We start from the raw sequence: 13,795 nt of genomic DNA on the forward strand, positions 1-13,795 counted from the left end.
TTTCCATGCATAGCCTTGAATTAAAGAACCCCAGATCCAGAAGACCTGTGGATTCCCCAGTCACCAGGAAGAGGAGATCTTTTATTTGTCCTTGAGGCCTCAGGTCTTCAGGAGGTTTTGGATCTCTAGGACCGTGGTTCTCAACCCAGGACAGTTTTGCCCGTGGGGACATTTAGCAAGGTCTGGAGACATTTTTGACTGTCACATTTCTGGGGAGAGTGCTACTGATGTCTAGTAGGTAGAGGCCAGGGATGCTGCTAAACATCTTACAATGCACAGGACAGCCCCTAGGAACAAAGAATTATCTGGTCTAACATGTCAATAGTGCTGAAGTTCAAATCTAGGATACCTAGCACGTTAGCCTTTCTCACGGGAAGTCGGCACAACCTGGCTCTTCTCTTTACTGGGGTTGCAAAATCATCCGTTTCAGATAACAAGAAGACATACGTTTCTATTAACAAAGAGCTCCCCAGTTTCACGCTGTCTACTTGCAGCTGCCAGTGAAGAGCCTGAAGTGGCCAAGGAGTTCATTAGCCGACTTGCTGCTGCTCTCCACGGTCTCACCCCTCCCTCTAGTGGTAAGCACTGCAAATGCAGCTGGAAGGACAGAACTCCCCGTTCCCTGGCTCAACACAAGGAGGACAGTACTGGGAAAGGGAGCACTGTATTCAAGGCTATTCCCCAACCCCCCAACTTCCACGAACAGAAATATGTTGGAAACATAGTAGAACTTTAAATAAAACATTCATGAAGTTGGCTTTAAGGAAATTTTATTTACTTAGTTACAGTGTAATAATCATTCATTTTTCATGAAGATGGAAATGAAAATCTACACTATCAAGTGTAACTCATTTGTGTCCCTTCAGCATTTTTGAAAATAGCCCTAGGATTCAGAGCATGAATTAGAGCTCAGACATTTACTGTGTCATCTTGGGCAAGTAACTTTTCACAGCCTCGGTTCCTTCTTTGTAAAAAAAAAAAAAAAACAAGTTCCTTCGTCTGTATAATGGTGCGAACCTATAGGGCTCAGTGAGATGTGAGTGAACTGTTGTGTGTGAATCACTGAGAGCAGTGTGTGGCATTCAGTAAATGGCAGATACTACAATGTGTCTTAAGTTATCCGGACAGACTAAACTCTGGGTTCAGACAGGCAGCATCTGTCACCTTCTTGCTTTGCGTTAGGTGGGGGAAGTTAAGAGTGTGCAGAGCCTCTCCTCTGGCCTGCTTAAAAACTACCCCAGGCCTTTGCAGCACAAAGCTGCCTGCTTTGTGAACCTCTCTAGAAACCGTCTTCCATGCTTACTATGGGCAACCCCATCAGAGGCCAGATTAGTAGCCTACTCCACTCTGCTGTTCTGACTCCTAAGCAGGAGATTGAAAGGACTGACTTGCTCTTGATCTCAAGGCTAGGAAGAGCCCAGCACATAAATCAATCACCTGGAAGGAACTATAAGTACCCCAGCAACTCTGGGTGGGCTTGACTTCACAGCAACCATATTCAACACCATCCACTTGTTACTGCCCCTCTTCTCCCTTTATCACTCAAGGGGATGGGGCCCAGGGACTTGTGGTCTAATTCAGAGACCACTGTGATACAGAAAGAGGGGAAGAGAAAGCTTTGTGTTTGTAGGTACAAATTTAGTTGCTAAAACTATAAAGAAAAGCAAGGAAATGATTATCGTAAAAACACTATAGTTATTGTAAGAGGGAAAAGAGAGTACATGATGGGCTTTTGGGGTGCTCATATTCTCTTGCCATAGGGGTCACTTTCTAATTATTTGTTGAATTATACTGGTGGGTTACATATTCTTTTCTGTATATACATATTATATTTCACAATTAAAAATTAAATATACTAATATCACTAATACTCTTATGGTACAAAGGATGATATTGTAAGGAAAAACTGGATATCAGTGACTGTGAATCTCTCAAAAGAGTTGGACAGTGAATAGAAGGAATATTTAATAATATTTTAATCAATGTATTTTGCTTATATTTTCCTTTCTGTTCATGCTTAAGTGATATACATTGAAAATATGTAGTTAAATCCAAAATAATTATTTCAAGAAATATAAAACAAAAATTCTAAGTCAAAATACAAAAGGAGAGAGTTATAATAAAAAGGAGAGAAAATTCCCATGTGGCTGTTGACTCCCTTTACCATCACCCAGTACCCGTGTATACTGGCCCAGGCAGCCTTCTATAGTCAAGATTACTGCCTCCAGCTGGCCTTGAATGCCGTTCTTCCTTCTCCTCTAGCAGAATCTGACCTGGAAACCCCTGCCTACACCTTTTGTGGGAGTCAGCTGCAGCAGTCTCCTCTGAGGCTTGGAGGCACGCCTCCCCCAAATAATGTCCTCTCATGAGCTGAAGTTTCAGGGGGTAGCAGGCAAAAATTCTTGCCAGAAGATCCTTTGGCCAGGAAATTTTGTAAACTTTTTACTTCACCTGAGCCAGCCGATGGAATGAAAATTATTTGTAAATGAATGTGTAGAAAATAAATTAACTCCGAATACATTTAATGTACTTATAGTATATTTCACATTAATAATATATTTAAAGATTAGCAATAGGATACAATAATTCCAAAATTTTGCAGAAAGACCACTCATGCAAATGATTTTTATGATTGCAATTCAATGTTGCTATACAAGAGCATCAACTCTTCACACACAATGGTTTTGACATAATTGCTGACATTCATTTAGCTCTTCATTTACTTAAAGCAAAGAATAATTAACATATTCTAATCACTGCAAAAACCTGTTCACTGACCCATGATAATTTAAAAGCTTTCTTACCTTTCCAATTTTAAGGAATTCCTTTAGGGGTTATTTTTTAATCCCTCCAACAATTCATAGGTGGTTGGATGAATGAACAAATGAATCATTCTGTCAATCAACAGATCTTATTTATGACTCCTATAGAAGAACGAGACTCTCATGGAGCAAACAGACTGACAACTGATTTCATAAGAGACACACTGAGTGAGACAGCACCTGAGAATGATGCTTGGGACATCATAAGGATTTTAGTAGGTTATTAGGATTTCAATCTAAATGCAGTGTACCTCTCAGTTGCTTACTGTAACACATGTAAAAATATGGAAAGTATAGAGACAATAATACTCAGAATAAAAATTCCTAAAAATATTTGTTTTATGAATAAATGGATTCCAACACTCCTTAGAGCTAATTATTATTTTAACGGATTTCTCTAAGTTTATTCTTGTGCATTTTTACGGAGGTGAGATCATACTGAATATATTATCTTATAGTCTGCCTTTACAGCTTTATATTATAAAATGTCCCTTCTCCATAAGCACTACAGATCCTCAAAAATATAATTTTAACAGCTCCGTAAAACATTTTATAAACCTTAATTTACAATTCCCCTGTTGTTGGGCAATAAGATTGCTCAGGGTATTTGTTTTCTGTTTTTTAGCATTCTAACTAAAGCTGTAATAAACACTGATGTAAATCTGCATCTATTATTTCTTCACACTGATTCACAGGAGTGTTATTAAAGGGTGAAATTGTGCAGTAAATCTCCATTGATTTTTCCCGACTGGCCTCCAGTTCCCCTTCTTTTGGTGACAGACCTCATCTGGAGAATCACTCTGCATCCCAAGAGGTTTGGGGAAGGCTCACTTCAGCCCTGGCTCCAAGGTGTGTGGGACCCGAGCCGGGCAGTTCGGGCCTTCTCCCCTCCCGGCCGCTGGGACTGACTGGTTTGCCACTGAATGTGAGACCCAACTCAGACCGCAAGACTCGGTCCCGGGATTTTCCAGGGACTACTGGAGAAAAGTTATTCCCTTTCACTAGGAATTGCTAACCTGGTTTGATATAAATCCAATTTTCTGGTGACCACTGGAAAGAGCCTGCCATGGTATGAAGCTGACAGAGAAAAGACAGAAGCTAGAGATGAAAAAAGGCAGATTCCTAATAACATAATTTCATTCCATCCTGAAACTAGAATATAATGATTTTTTTTTGACCTAAGCGAGTGTAAGGAGGGAGTTTCTCTCACTTGCAACCCTCAGAGACCAGACTAATTAAAAGAGCATAATATATTTAAGACTGATACTTTATTGACAAATTATTTTCAAGAAATTGTCATTTATACACACAGTAGCATTGAATAAGAGTGTTATCACACCCTTATCAGTGTTTCATACTGCTATTTTAAAATCTCTACTAATTTTATAAGAAAAATGCTATTTTATTTTAATCTATATTTCTTAAATAACTAGTGATGGTATTGTTGTTTTAACGTGCTGGTCAGTTTGATTTGTTTGTTAATATACTTTGCCCATTTATCTATTATTGTTACTGAAGTTATTTTATGCAATCTGAATTAGTTTTATACTAGGTTTTTCTAACTTTTATTTTCCATGTGTTAGAAATATTTTATAATCTATTACTACACTTTATGTGTGTAAGATCTATTTTTCCCCCTAGAAATTTCTCCAACTCACACTTGAGGAAGAGAGATCTCATAAGAAAAGCAAGCACGCTCAATCTATATTCTTATTTAATCTACTTAGCAGAAGACATAAGTTTTAGTTTATAGAACAATAAGCATAACATCTCCCGATTGGCTCTTTTTTAATAATCTTAGTGCTATTTTTAATAAAGTAAATTTTGATATTGTATGTGTTCTTGATCATTTAAACATTTCCCATCCTCATGCCCAATTCTCTATACTCTTTTATAAGGAATTTATCAGAAGCAATAATGGAATTCTCAAGAGAAGACAGTTTAAATGATAAAAATGCTATTAACACCAATTTTATTAAGTCTGTAAAATTGTAGCAACAAGGGTTATAAAACCTCTTCTAAAAGTCAAAGAGAGTGAGCGCCATCAGACTGAGGGGAGCTCAACTGAACTCTCTGAGCTCATTTTATCGAAATTACTCCTATAGCAACAAGTTCTCCAAAAATGCAAACGTGCCTAATATGTATATACCACACTACTCAAGAAGAGAGATCAAACTCTCTAATGGGGATTATTGTCGCCTCTGTGGAAGTGAGTGAAATGGCTTTTCACCAAACACTTGTGGCCTTCTTTATGAAAGCAGCAACTTGATGCTTAACTACTATGACTTTAGAGAAGGTGGCTATAAATTCTATGATGATGCCAATATGACACTGCAAACCACTGAAAAGAGCTGTTCTTTCTCTCCCTTGCTGAGTATGTGAGTGTGGGAATACCGCGTATTTCATTAAAGAACAAGATCCCAGAAGTGCCCTATAGCATTGTCAGTTTATTTTCTTAGAGAGGTGATTATACTTCAAAGGGAAAATGATAGGAATATTGAGTTGGCTTTTTGGTCTTTCTCTCCCACCGGGATGTAAGTCTCTTGAGGTCAGAGACCCTGTAGTATTGAACACTGTATTCTCAGTGCAGTGCAGCGCCCGGAGCCTGGCAGGCCGCAACGATTACTTATTGTAATAAATGGGTGAATGAATGAGCAAATGAACCAGGCCACTTCTTTCTTTGTTTTGTAGGGAAAAAACAGTGTGCTTATTATATTAAATTATTGTTCTATGTCATTTTGGTATCAGTACTAATAATGATTATAATAATTATAAAATCTAATAAATTAACTTTTACTGAGTTCTTACTATGTGCCAGGCACTATATTAAACACTTCAGCTGCACGATCTTAATTCTTACAACAATTCTGAGGTGGATACTATTATCATTCCGATTTAACAGATGAGAAAACTAAAGAAATCGAACAACTATGGAGAAAGGCAAGAACTTTCAACTGGAACCCTTCCTCCCTGTTTTTTGTTTTGTTTTGTTTTGTTTTGTTTGCTACTCAGGTGACTTGTCTAAGGCCACATTACGATTTAATGAGACAGCCAGGATTAGAACCCAATTTTTCAGATTGTCAGCTGAAAACAGTTTCCTCCGTACCAGAGGGACTTCGGTGTGCTTCAGAATCACCCGCAGATCTTTTTAAAAATATAGATCCCTAATGGCTCTCCCCCCAAGATTTGGATTCAGTATATCTCTGGTGAATCCCAGTCATCTGCATTTAAAATAAGTTCACCAATTAAATCTCATACTTTGCAAATTTGATATCACTATTCCAGAGCCTACTACAAAATTAGAGGGGTTCCGATGACATAAGTAAAAGCCATTGTGAATAATGTTCAGATAACAGTTTAACAGTAAATAGGTTTTCATTGTGCAGCAGGGTCTGCCGTCCCACCATGGTGATCCGTGCCTATAGATGGAAGGTTTAGAATACACACACGAATAAAGCTGTATGCTTGAAGTCTGTCCACATCCCAATTTGGTTTTAAGAAGGAATCAAGGTTAAGAGTAAGACCTCACAACTTGGAAAGATAAAGGACAAAGTCATGCACACGTGACATTAGAATGACAGACGCCTGCTGTAGCAGTATTTTTCTTCTTAAATACGTGACCATTAATTTTCTGAAAGGTTTTACTATCAATCTGAAAGCTTTGGAAATTAGCATGATAACCAGCAACTACCTTTGGACAGGTGAATTACATACCCGAAAATTTCAGTAAATGTGAAGGTTAGGGAACTTAAGAAAAGCAGACATAAAGTGAATAATTATTCCTACCCACTGACACTGGTTTTCTAAATGATAGCCTCCAACTGAGGTGTGTTATTTGGGTAAAAATGTAGCTTTTCAAAACAGATTGTTCTGTGAATTAATTTGCATTTGTGAACTTGAAGGAAATACTTTCCTAGCTTTTAAACCTAATTCATCATGTGGGAAAGGATTTAGAGAAAGACTGGAACAAAATCCACTCAGAGGCCCAAGTCTTTCTATAAACATGAGCCTTAGGGGAAAAAAAAGGACAATTCAGGGGCCGGCCCTGAGGCCGAATGGTTAGGTTTGCGCGCTCTGCTTCCACAGTCCAGGGTTTTGCTGGTTCAGACACTGGGCACAGACATGGCACTGCTCATCAGGCCACACTGAAGTGGCATCCCACATGCCACAACTCGAAGGACCCACAACTAAAAGATACACAACTATGTACTGGGGCAATTTGGAGAGAAAAAGCAGAAAAAAAAAAGAAGATTGACAACAGTCGTTAGCTAAGGTGCCAATCTTTAAAACAAAAAAAAATAAAATAAGACAATTAAAGCGCTAAATTGAGAAACAAGAGACCTGGGTTCTAGCCCTAGCATATAATTAATTTACTTATTAGTCCTCTCTGGATCTCAGATACCTTATTGATAAAATGGGAAGGTGGAAGGTGGGAGAGAAAGAAAAAGTAAAGAATCTCAAGGATCTTTTAAAAAAAGATGTTGGCAAATGTTCTCTGTTAAGAGTTGGAGAATGAATACTTTAGGTTTGGGGCCATACTATTGGCTACGACTACTGGCCGTTGCCGTTAAAGCACAAAAGCACAGAGACAATCCATGCGCAAACCACCAGGGCTGCATTCCAATGAAGTAAAATAACGTTTTATTTACAAAAATAGGTAGCAGGCAGGATTTGGCCTGTGGATCACAGTTTGCCAACCCCTGCTCTACAGGTCTTTCCTAAAATACTATGAAATATAATATTTAGGCTTCCAGAGTACTAACTATGGGCTATAATTACTTTAAATATACTAAAGAGGGGCCGGCCCCATGGCCCAGTGGTTAAGTTTGTGCGCTCTGCTTCGGTGTCCCAGGGTTTCACCGGTTCGGATCCTGGGTGCTGACATGGCACGGCTCATCAGGCCATGTTGAGGTGGCATCCCACATAGCACAACTAGAAGGACCGACAAATAAAATATACAACTATGTACTGGGGGGATTTGGGGAGAAAAAGCAATTAAAAAAAATGGAACTTAAATATACTAAAGAAAATTGAATAATTATGGCTTAAAATAAACTGGTTAATATTTTTCATACAAAACATCATTTTCTGATAAATTTAATACCAGCCTGCACAAGAAACTTTATAGAGCTAACATCTGCCAGTGCATTTTCCTTCAGTAATGCTCTTTTTGTCTCTGCCAGGAATATCACTTACTAAAAATATATGAAAAGCATACTTAAACACATACACCCTTATAAATACCAACTAACTCACAATGGTTAATCGTGTCATACATATAATTGAGAGCTCAGGCTTAGGAAACAAACAGACCAAGCTTTATCTTTCAGTACTGTGACTTTGGGCAGGTTGCTTAACTTCCTAGAACATCTGTTCAATCATCTGTTGGATAGATATATATACTTACCTAATTAGGTCAGGATGAGGATTAAATGAGATAGTGTAGTAACATGGTGAAAAGGAAGAAGAGATTATGGTCATGTATTATGTATAGCAATCTTTCTTTCTAGATGTCCTTGGCATCTACTTGTCGTCCAATAATTCCAGGACTGTAGTGAGAGCATCAAATATATCATTAGACCACATAGTTACAATTAGAAGACAACCAATGAAGTTTTCGTGGGTTTTTTGGTAAAAAATAATTTTTCTGACCAATTCTGGTCCTAAAAAAATGAGTTTATGATTATGCTTAGGATGAATCAACCTCTTATTTAAATGCTATGGCTCTAAATATTCCATTAGCTCAAGGTTGGTAATAGACTTTGTGTGCCAAACAAACTAAAATAAATCTTTTTTTTTCATTTTAAAACAACTTTTATGGAAAAATGCAATATTTCAAAAATCTCATCAAAGCAGTTCCACTTTTCAATAATGATGGAGTAAGATCAAACCAGACTGAATCCTCCACAGAAAACAACCATAAAATCTGGACCTAATACAAATAGCAGCCACCTGAAGCCCTGGAGAGTAAACAGAAAAAGATGGATTCTGGTGGAGCATACTCGTCTAGAAAAGTGGAATTCCACAAAGTGAGTTTCCAGTTTTTGCAACTTTCAGCCTGAGGTCAAGGGCAGATGGTGCTCCATCCGGGCAGCAGGACCATGAGGGAAAATGGCCTGGTGAACCACAAAACTGAATCTCAGAAAGTTGTGGCCATTGAAGAGAGTAGATTTTGGAAGAAAAAGAATCAGAAGGGGCGTACCCAGATTCTTCCTGCCCATATCTTTGAGTGACCCCTCACCCACACATGTGTGGGACAGATAGAAAGCATCTTGACCAATAGTAATCAGTCTGAAAGGAGACTAAAGCTGCCACCCAAGAAACAGAGTTTGCAGTTCAGTTTTGCATGGATTACAACAGGTTGGATAATTGAAAGGATTTACAAGATTCCACAGAATGTGCTCATGTTAAGACTGTTATTAAAGGCAAAGGGTGTGGTACAGCAAGAGAAAGAGGGCGAAAAACAAAAAGCAAAAAACAAGGAATGAGGGTGCGTGAAACTTCCAGACACAGCTCTCCAGGGTCTGTCATACTCTCAAAATGAATATGAGTTTCATCTTGGAATTGAATAGCCAAAATTTCTCTGATAAGTCTTGGTTTCTGGAAAGCTGCCCCAAAGTTTCCAGTGGACTTTTTTTATGCTCTTTTGGGTATAAAAGCCAAGCCTGAAAGTTTAACTGGCCATGCCAGGTGTAATTCATCAACCAACAAGCCAGTCTTGGGTGCCTCCAGGGGAGTTTTGAACTTAAAACAGCATATTATAAATCACTAGTTAGCTGACTGACCTTTTCTTGGCCAAGGTAAGGAGCCAGACTTCCAGATGTCCCTGGAGATAAACATAGAGCTGTCCTAGTTCGGCTCTAAAATAATTTTATCCTACACAAATTCCAATAAGATAATTGCTTGCTAAAACAAAAGAAATAACACACATCAGGGAAAAATAACAGAATCCAGAATCTCAACAACTTAACCTTTATAATTTCTAGAGTATAATTAAAAATTACCTGACATGTAAAAAGCCAGATAAATGGAATATAATGTCAACAGAAAAGAAAACCAACTAAAAGCAGCCCTGAGATGACCCAAGTGTTGGTATGAGAAGTTAAGGGGTTTAAAGTGGCTATTTGAACGGACCTCAATTAGGTAAAACAAAATATGTTCACAACTGAATAAAAAGATAGGAAATCTCAGATAGAGAAATAAAAATGATAAAAGAAAAACCATATGGGAGTTCTAGAACCAAAAAATATAATATGTTAAAAAAAAAAATAAGCAGCAGATGGATTTAGTGGAATGGAAGTGAGAGAAGAAAAAGCAAATGAATTTGAAGATAGATCAAAAGAAAATTATCCAGGGCCGGCCTGGTGGCACAGCGGTTAAGTTAGTATGTTCCGCTTCTCAGTGGCCCGGGGTTTGCTGGTTTGGATCCTGGGTGCGGACATGGCACTGCTTGGCAAAAGACATGCTGTGGTGGGCATCCCACGTATAAAGTGGAGGGAGATGGGCACGGATGTTAGCTCAGGGCCAGTCTTCCTCAGCGAAAAGAGGAAGATTGGTGGTAGTTAGCTCAGGGTTAATCTTCCTCAAGAAAAAAAATTAAAAAGACACCATTAAAAAGTGTAAAAAGGCAACCTAGAAGAAGAAAAGGTATTCACAATATACTTATCTGCCAAAGAACCCAGAATAAAGAACTCCTATAAATCAATAAAAAATGACAGACAACTCAAAAGACCTGTACTAGCATGTTCAGAAGACTTTTATTTGTAAAATACAAAAACTAGAAATTACCCAAAAGCCCATTAACAGTAGAAAGGATAAATAAATCGTGGTATATTAACATGAGGGTACATTACACATCAAGAATAATGAATGATCTACGACTGCCTGCAGCAAAATGGATGAAAGTGACAGAAGCCAGACACAAAAGAAGTACATTCTTATGATGCCATTTAATTAAAAGAAGAGAAAAACAGGAAAGACTGGATAGTGATTACACTTAAGGGAGAAATAATGAAAGGAAGAGGCTTCCCAGAAAGCTATGGGGATGCTGTTGACATATTTTTCCATTTCTTGATATGATTACTGGTTAAACAGGTGTATTTGATTTACAAAACTCCTTTAAACTGCACTTTTAGGATACATTCCTTCTTCTGTCAGTATGATACACATCAAAAAGTTGGCACAAAAGGGAAGAGAGAGAGGGAATTATCCAAAGCAAAAGTGACTAACAAGTCAACGGCAAAGGAGGAGCTCTAACTTACGGCTTAGAATCCAGATCCCTTCCTTCAGAAGCCAGGGAACAGAGTGGGGACTGGACAGAAAGGCCATTATCAACAGGGCCATTTGGTCTGGGCCTCCTGTTCAGGAAGGGTCTTGAATACGGACTTTTGATATCATTTCCAAACAAGATTATACATATAGTTAGGAGATAAACTGACAATTTAAAAGACTACATTCATGGAAAATCTAAACAGTATGAGCTCGTCCTGGCTCATGAAGAACTATTATGCAACTTTATGTTGTTTTTAATAAATCCTATAATTTATTATACGAGTGGCAAAATTATTTAGCTTTTGTGAAGTTTTGTATTAAAACTGTTAACTAGTTAATTTAAATATTAAAGTATACCAAGCACTTTGTAATCTGGCTTTAGCACGTCTTTATTTTTAAGGGTATTAGAAGCCCCTCCAAATGAATCTGACTTTATGTACAAGGATTTCTTGGACATAAAACCACAGAAATACTAAAGAAATAATAGGCTTTCCATAACAATTCCTTAAATCTGAATCCAAAATTACAGTTTTCATTGCTTAATTAAGATCGAAAATAAAGATTGATTTTATGTCCTACCTGGTTTGCTGGTCAATTCATTAAAAACGTCTGTTAAAGCTGGCTATACTTTAGAATTTAGTCTAAACACACAACATGCTGTCTTTTTATGGGTGGGTATAATCAAAAGGTCTGATTCACAACTCTGTCTTTCCTTCACTGAGTAAACGGTTTCATAAAAGGCCAAGAAAGTTACCGAAACTCTTAACATGGAAATCCACGAAATGAGAATCACATCACTGAGCTACATCCATTGCCTCTATTAATGTGTTAGAACAAAAGAACTCCAAAAACCTCTATTACCCAAAATAGTCATAACTTGATTTCTTTCACTTTTCACATTTTAATATTTGAATTTTAGTCTTTAAAACCCATTAGCACTTTACTCAAGAATGAACATAAAAGAACTACTAAAATTATGGAAGGGAAATCAGTTACTGGAATGAATCCCACCCAATACCACATGAATCTCCAACAGGTTAAAAAGTCACCTGAACCTTCCAAACATGTCAAGTCTGCTATCTTGACTGGGAATTTTATAAAACAGGACTGTCAGGAGAATATGGAATACCATCTGTCACTGCTGCTTACAAGCTCAGAAGCTGGGTGATAACAACCTGCTTACTAGTATTTAAACATGAGCGGTCCAGGACCAGGAAAATGGCAGCGGTGTCGGGGTGCAGGGTGGGCTGGAGAAGGTCAGTATGAAAGGTAAGGGAAAGCTCATTGAATATGAATAAATCTGAACTTCACATGGTGTAGGATTCAAGTTACTTATAAGGCAAATATTTATAAAGTATTATGAAGTATTAAGAACATGTATTAACTTTAAAAGCACTGAAAATATTCATGCCCCCTTTATAACTAAAAATCACAACTACTTGAGATGGAGCCATTCAAATGTAAAATTGTTAAAATATCACTGTGTTCTTACTATCCTCCAACTCTTCCGGTATCTCCTTTCACCTCATGGCTTTCACTTCCTCCTCTTACCACCAGGAATCCAGGAGTGAATTCTATTTGCACCATATAAGCTGTGTATAATTTCCCTGTTTGATGATGTCTGTAATTTACTTTTAAAAACCTCAGCAAAGATATATTATTATAAATGTGTGTGTTGGTTTGTTGAAGTTACATACTTAATTAAGATACTTAATTAAGAATTCATAGTCTGTGGGCCCGCCCAGTAGCATAGTGGTGAAGTTCGCATGCTCTGCTTGGGCAACCCAGGTTTCACGGGTTCAGATCCTGGGTGCGGACATGCACACCACTCATCAAGCCACGCTGTGGCGGTATCCCATGTAAAAATAGAGGAAGACTGGCACGGATGTTAGCTCAATCTTCCTCAAGCAAAAAGAGAAAGGTTGACAACAGGTGTTAGCTCAGGGACAATCTTCCTCACCAGAAAAAAAACATAGACAAAAAAACCCACAAAAAACACAAATCAAGTTCCAATATGTCTGTACAATACCATGCCGTTAGTGTGTGTGTGTGTGTGTGTGTTTGAAATGAGGTAAATGTTGATGTTGAACTGTTCCATGAAACTAGAAAAAAAATAAAGTTGTAGATCTTCTTTAGAAAAAAAGAATTCACGGTCTAGCGGTTGGTGGCAAATGTATATCAGAAAGACCACCTCAGAGAGGACTACAAGTGCTTCTGTGTCTGTGTCTTTGAAATACACCAGATATTTGCTATTAGTGTCCTGAACGTCAGATAGGGATTTTCACCAGTGAAATCAGTGGTTTGTTAATCAGCATAATAAATGTTAAAAACAGGCTCTCCTTGGTGATACTAGTGGTATTCAACATGTGTACGTTGTCTATAATTTAGAGACCTTTACATGAATATGATTTAAGAAACTAGTGACGTCACCTCAAAATGGTCCTGTGTCCAGTCTTTGGTTTGGAGGCTAGCTGGTGGCCCAGGCTTTCTATTACAAAATGAGTGCTGCTTCTGGAATATTGTCACTTCTGACTTAAAAGAATTTTTCATGCAAGGTGGTGGTCTCAGCACCTAAAAGAACAGAGCTGAGACTTCCTAGAGAATACGAAACAAGCTGTATGAAACGTGTAGCCCCTGCTTACCAATAAGTGCTTATTAAATAAGTAGCTAAATGTGAAAGCAACTTGGACTGAGGCATATTT

General features: G+C 37.9%; 1 long non-coding RNA gene across 1 annotated transcript in view; it reads right to left on the reverse strand.

The window, feature by feature from the left end:
- Positions 1-13,795, reverse strand: part of LOC138915828 (uncharacterized) — a 40,427-nt gene that overhangs the window by 19,068 nt on the left and 7,564 nt on the right. The gene's annotated exons all lie outside the window — the stretch shown is intronic.

The sequence above is a fragment of the Equus caballus genome, chromosome 10, assembly GCF_041296265.1.
Source record: "Equus caballus isolate H_3958 breed thoroughbred chromosome 10, TB-T2T, whole genome shotgun sequence".
NCBI lineage: Eukaryota > Metazoa > Chordata > Mammalia > Perissodactyla > Equidae > Equus > Equus caballus.